At 29.8% G+C, this 6,778-nt stretch overlaps 1 long non-coding RNA gene across 3 annotated transcripts; it reads right to left on the reverse strand.

Annotated features, from left to right (window-relative positions):
* Positions 1-2,473: 2,473 nt before the first annotated feature.
* On the reverse strand, positions 2,474-5,948 carry LOC112084605. 3 transcript variants are annotated; one of them, XR_002898283.1, is made up of 3 exons: positions 5,631-5,948; positions 3,002-3,520; positions 2,474-2,883 (listed from the first exon to the last, which is right to left on the reverse strand). It is a non-coding gene; the product is annotated as an uncharacterized LOC112084605 (long non-coding RNA). The 3 variants fall into 3 exon arrangements; XR_002898281.1 differs by having other exon boundaries at positions 2,474-2,886; XR_002898282.1 differs by lacking the exons at positions 2,474-2,883; positions 3,002-3,520 and adding an exon at positions 4,691-4,920.
* Between the last annotated feature and the right edge of the window lie 830 nt (positions 5,949-6,778).

The raw sequence follows: 6,778 nt of genomic DNA on the forward strand, positions 1-6,778 counted from the left end.
CTCAATTTATTGGAATCAATGAATACCAACAAAAAAAGTGTTGATCAAAAACTTTTTTAAGAAAATCAAAATCAAGAAAAAAAGAATCTATAGAAAAAATGACATGAAAATGCATACTATTGCCATGATTTAGATCCATTTATGTATTAATTTTGATTGTCAAACACACATACAAATTTGATATATCTATATATATATTTAATATTTTATGACCAGTAAAAAGCTAATCTAAATCTTAATAATTCTCATATAATGATTAGTACTCTTAAAAGTAGAATTAATTGGAGTCTTAGTGATATAATTGTAAGTTATCATCTATAAAATAGTGCAATGATACAATTTTACACTAAATAGAGAAAATTTAGAACTCATAATTTCTCAACATACAACCGTCTTTTCGTATCCGATCAACAGAAAAATGTCGCCTATGAACAAATTTCCGAACTGGATTTGACATTCGAAAGATCGTGCATATGCACTCCAAGTTATTAAAGATATCATTGAAGACATTGGTTTTAGTGTCTCTCCAAGAAAGTTTATTTTGGCTGATGAACATGTAAGTATAAAAAACGAAAACTATATTACTTATTTTTAAATTCACTATCTAACTTGATCATATATTTTGGTTAAAAGGCGACATAATTGTTGCTACGATTCCTAGTAGTTTAGTGGATCAGTACGATAGCTAGTTTTTCGAGAGAAACTGATATTTAGTTCATAAGTTTAGCATCATTCCTCAACTAAGATCATCAAATGCAATATTCAATAAATATCACATATGTATAAACGAAGATACTCATATCCAACTAATATCATCAAAGTCTGAAGACCGTGTCTATTCACTAATGTGAATCTATTAATAATTTTTGAAAAAATTATTAATGTGATTTTTTTTATGTGAGAAATACGAAATTGTAATTATCTATTGAATTTTCAAATAATTATTTTGTACATAATCATTAAAAAAGAAGTTAGAAAGATAAACTTAAAATTTTATAAGATTATAAAAACTATTTAATTTATTTTACCGAATGTTTACATTGTCTTCTTACACTTCTTCCAACTTTGTCATCTTCTTATTCTTATTTCTTTTCGTTTTTCGTGATATCCTTATTTCCTTTTGTTTATATTGTTTTCTTACACAAATACTATAATAAATTACAAAATGTTATTAAACGCAGATACTATTTCCATATTCACGTACAAATCAGCATCTCATATAACATTTCACCTGATTCTTGGCTTATCTAGTAAAGCCCTCCTATTTTCCTTCATCGTCCTCACTCGCCTTTATTGTCTTCTGTTTTTTTTCTTTAACTTTAAAAAAATGAAATTCAAACGTAAACAATGAATTTAAAAGCATGGACCCCCCCCCCTTTCTATGAAAACAACAATAAAATTAGTATTAAAACCCACTAAAAAACTGATATCTTACAGCATCTTCAATCTTCTTGTGTTGTATCCACAGGTTCTGTTCAATCAGATCAACGAACTCAAGAAGATCAAACCTTGAGTTCACTTCGAGTGTCTCTTTTTGTCATTATCGGTAGTTCCTTGTAACCAAAAATTTCTATTTGTTCTCTGCAGCTAAGCTGTCTAACAATAACCTTATGAAAGAAATCCCAGTAAATTAAACCAAACCAAAGCCAGATAATGTATGCATTAGTTGTGTTATTCCGACAAAAAAAAAAGATTACTGAATTAAAAACTGCTTGAATTTTATTAACGTTTGGAATGAATTTATTCATCTATATGTAAAACACACACTATACGTCTCTCAAAATTAGAAAAAGCCAAAACCAATAATCTATAGAAAAACCTATATTTATGGCTGCTGTTTGTTTTGAAACTGGTATGGCATTTGATGATCTAATAACTCAAGTCTAAAGATATTTCCTTTTTGAACAAAAAGAAAAAAAAAAGAAAAATTTAATAGATAAACAAAGAAAGAGAAACAAATAAATCTTCTGGCCATATAAAGAAAGAGATCGAGATCATCTCCTTTAAAATTCTTATGACCTGATATTTATCTCTCTTATAATTAAATTTGGTTAGCGAAATAGATGTCTCTATCTATATTGGTTTGTGTAACTGTAAAGTGTTTCTAAGGAACGTTATAGAAAATGGAGTCTGAGACGAATAGAGTAAGTCATAGATATGAACACAAAAGTTCAAAGAGTGAACTATCGATTGATCAAAAAAATTCCAAAATTCTTAAAAAGGACTCTCCTTTTTAATCTAATTATTAGAATTTCTCAGAGCACAAAAGATAACATAAAAACCTAAACCATATATAGATAACAAAAATATAGCAAATCAAAGTGTGCGTAAATCAAGAACAAAGCAAATCTGGTACATAGGTCATAACCTCTCTTTCGTATATAATCATCAAGATCACAACAATACTCCTCCTTATCATCTTCTTGTTCTTATTTTCATTCTCATTCTTTGGTGTGTAGATTAGACCACAAAATTGGAAAGCTAAACAAAAAATCAGATAACAATGATGATTTATTTAAAACAAAATAACAAACACTACTCAGAGGACAATAAACAAATTGAAAAAACACTTAGATGACTTAAGAATTACCTTCATCTTAATAATTGTATCCTTCTCCTTTCTTGTCTTCTTTTTGCTCTTCTTTGCCTTATACTTTAAAGATTTTTTTAAAATGTAGATAACTACAATGAACCTAAAGATCTGGCACGCTCTTACTACGTATTCTTCTTCTTCTTGAAATAAAAAGGGAAATAATTACATGATGCTTATGATTTATTTAGCTAAAGCTAGTATTGAATGTACACACACTACATTGATGCCCTTCGTTGTGGAATTCATCTCGAAAACCATCTCTTGGTTTTTCTGGCTTGTTTTCGTTTTTACTTCTGGCCAAAAAGAATAGCCAATCATCAAAACAAACCACTTCAAAACTTATGATCCAACGTTTGTTTGGTTAGAAGACATAAATTTAAATCAGCACAATTAAAATAAAGAATCAACCTCTGTTGTCTTGATTATAGTTATTGCCATATCCGGTATCTATCACGTTGTTTTGCCACCGAACATTTTCTATTTCATGTATATGTGTCAGTATAATAAAATCCATATTACAATAGGAGATATCAAACTGAACACAAAAACCTAAAGCATATATCTAACCATCCTGATCTCGATCAAAATCGATTTCAAACTCTCCTAGTACCTGAAGTAGATCAGCTTATATTTGAAAAAATCATATAAATAAATTATCAACCAAAAAGGCATAACAAAACACAAAATATATGAAAATATGATAATGAAAAAAGAGATACCCATTTGTTTTGAATTGAGATGATGCATATTATGCAACTCCGTCTTTCTCAAATTCTTTCCTATGAATATTACCTTCATCTGATGTACAAACAAAATCCAACAAAAAGAACATAGAAGTAGACCAAACGATTGTATGACAAAGGAATTACCTTCTATTCTTCGAGTTCTCTTCACCGTCTTCCTCTTTTTCTTTGAGGATATAACATGCTTTTGAAAATTATAACAAACAATTAGATAAGGTGAGGAATTATTTATCTATAATGATTTATAGAACATAAATAAAAGAACTGAACAACTTAAAAAAACATATTGAATAATCAAATAGACAACACAATAAGAACACAACAACAGTAAAAAAACACCGATTAAATATTCAAATAACACCAAACCAAACGAAAATTTAGCTAACAATATGCTGCGAAACCCAAAATTGTGATCATACTTTTCGATGGATTCAAAATACCATATCTAGAAGAACACATAGTTAGATTAATCTGTAAGCAAAGGAACATATCGAAAATCGCACAAAAAAATAAAAACTAAAAAAAATACCACGTAGAGTAACCAATCGCCAAAACCCTAGAACAAACTGTAAAAAAAATAATAGTATATGAATATGAGCAGAGGCAGTTATTTATATAGAAAACGATTTAGGGTTTATGTTTTTCCTTATTTATTTGTCCATTATTAATGTGATCAACTATTTCTTTATAATTATCACAAACATGGGCTTGGACTCACTTTTTTCTAGATCTGATACATGATTGGTTAAAAAAATCTGATTTAGAAAAAGAAAAATTTAGAAAAAAAAACACAATTAAATTAGTCTAAAGTTCGAACTTACTACCTATAAGATAAGAATTCAGGTCACTAACCATTGTAGTTTGTGTTATTTTTTTGTTAATCAATCAGCAGTTAAAATATATATTTTATTGTCGACAAAAAATGGTATGATGCCATTTATTTTCTGTCATGAGCTCTATTCCATATTTTATTGTGTATTAATTATGGAATACTTCCTTTTAATCAGATTTTTTTTTAAATTATAAAATAATCAACTGACCAATCAGAATAGAGTATTGTCATTAATGACATAACTGTAATTTAACACATTTCACCAAAACGACAGAAAAAATAATAATAATTAATTAACACCAACCAATCAGAACATAACATCAGTTGACCAATCAGAACATAAGGATTTCATTAATCAAAACGACACAAAATATGTGCGTTAAACCACAGCTCAATTCACTTTTTAAATACTATAATAGATAAGTTTCATTTGATTGTGAACAACTAAATTTGAAAAATATTTGACTAAAAAAGCTGAAAATGATATTTTTAAAAAAATTCAAGAATGCATTCCTTAAATATATAGAATTCTTCCTGAAATTTCAAAAACTTTTACGAAATGTTTATTGATCTTTTCAGATTCACAAAGTTGTTGAGTTTGTGAGCTACAAAAAAAAAACAAATTCTGAAAAGAGTATTCCTAAGTCTGACTTTCGTCTCTCATAGTGTTTGTCACGAGTCTCTGATATATTGTGATGGTGGAAATTCCGTTATTCTCTACACTAGAATCTTCCTCCAAATCAGAATGGTGTCTGAACAACAAGTTAAAGGAACACAAAACACACAATTAGAAGCATATCTCTTCGACCAAAAAAAAAAAAAAAAGAAGCTTATCTCAAAAGAATCATGAGTCATAATAATTATAGTAAGTTTTATAAAAACTGTAAAGCTAATAATATCACTCTAATCATTGAATCACGAACATCCCATGTGATCGGTTAATGGAAAGAGAGTAAGCTACATAACAACAGGCTAAGCTTTACAACAAAGTTACTGTTTCACGGTGAACTATTTTACAAGCAAATGAAATGCTTTGTTCTTGATCTTATCTACTCTATACAACAAAGTTATACTCGCTCAATTTCCAATCTCTCTCACTCTTATCAATTCCTAACAAATCCCCACATAGCTCATACATCAATTAAGCACCTGAAACATAAAATTTCTCAATTGGCTAAACTATCACCTAATGAAGCAAAAACATAAGTAGCGCTTTGTAAGTCTTCAAAAGAATCAAAATTTGGGAAGATTTTCAGAAATCAAACCTAAAGCTAACAATATCTGATTGCAATTTGTGATGCACAAGAACACAATATAGAGTGCTTAAGCCAAAATGAAATTTTCTATTGGAAATGATAGAATTTGTACGTTAAAATTCAACTTACTTTCTATCGTGCATTGTCATGTACCCACAAAACTTAGCCACATCAAAAGATTAAGTTGTCTTTAGAGGGGTTCTCACCAGGGAGCATTGATCGAGCTTAGGGTAAGGAGCGTAGTCAAATGAGTGAGGATCTTTGGCCTCTGACGCGGTGGGAATCAAAATCCAGATCTGTGAGGAGATCGACCTTGGACGCTTCGACACATGCTCCGTCCACCGGCAATTTCTTCGCCGGTAAAACCATCGACAAGTCCTCTCTCGCCGACGATCTTGACCGCGCCTGCATCGACAACGAGCCCAAGCTCATGGCTCTTTTCTCCTGTCACCCTGCCATCGTCCAAATCCAAGATCTGATCGACACTGACTCCACTCTCTCCATCTAAATAGAGCTCGTCGAAAATTATCTGATTTTTCTCTTTTTTTTTTATCAATTGAAAATTGTTTTTGTTAACATTTTTTTAACAAATCTTTAATGAGTGCTATAGTTGTCTCTTTCCAAATAAGCGGCTATATTAGAGAAAGATTAGTTTTTATGACCATTTCATTTAATTTCTCTTTTACTTTCAAATAATTTTTATTAGAAATTATATATATATATATATATATATATATATATATTTGAACAGCATAGTTGATTGTGTTTTTTTGAACAAGAGTAAATGCGTTTTTACTCCAATAAGGGGGATTTAGAGAAAAAAGTAAAAATAATCCCAAATAATTAATCTAATATCTCCTTTTTGAAACTTTTACGCCTACCATTATTCTACTTCCAAAAAGTTTCAAGAGAAAAGAAAGAAATCTAATTTGGATTTCTCTTACCCTAGAAATCTAATAACTCAGTTAAAGATGATGAATCATTTAAATTCTGCTAAACCAGATTGGAAAAAAACTCATGATCCAAGTTTTCAAAATCAATCGACTTTTCTCAGTGTTATGTGTTTTTCATCAAGCTTTGTGATGATGGTGGTGGAGAACATGCAACAACAGACCGGATCAGCACAAACACCCAATCTTGAAGCTGAAGCAAAGATCCAACGTTCCATCAGAGGAAAAACTAGCCATCAGGTTTGAAAATTTCATTATTTATTGATTTTTGTTTTGAATTTTGAGATCGATTCGATTGTGTTTGGTATTCAACGTCGCCTAGAAATATAGATTTATATCTCAGATAGAACAGAAGTGTAGGATATTCTCTCTGTCTCTCTCTCTCTCTCCATTGTAGCAATGGC

This window comes from Eutrema salsugineum, unplaced genomic scaffold (genome assembly GCF_000478725.1).
Source record: "Eutrema salsugineum unplaced genomic scaffold, Eutsalg1_0 scaffold_4, whole genome shotgun sequence".
Classification (NCBI taxonomy): Eukaryota; Viridiplantae; Streptophyta; class Magnoliopsida; order Brassicales; family Brassicaceae; genus Eutrema; species Eutrema salsugineum.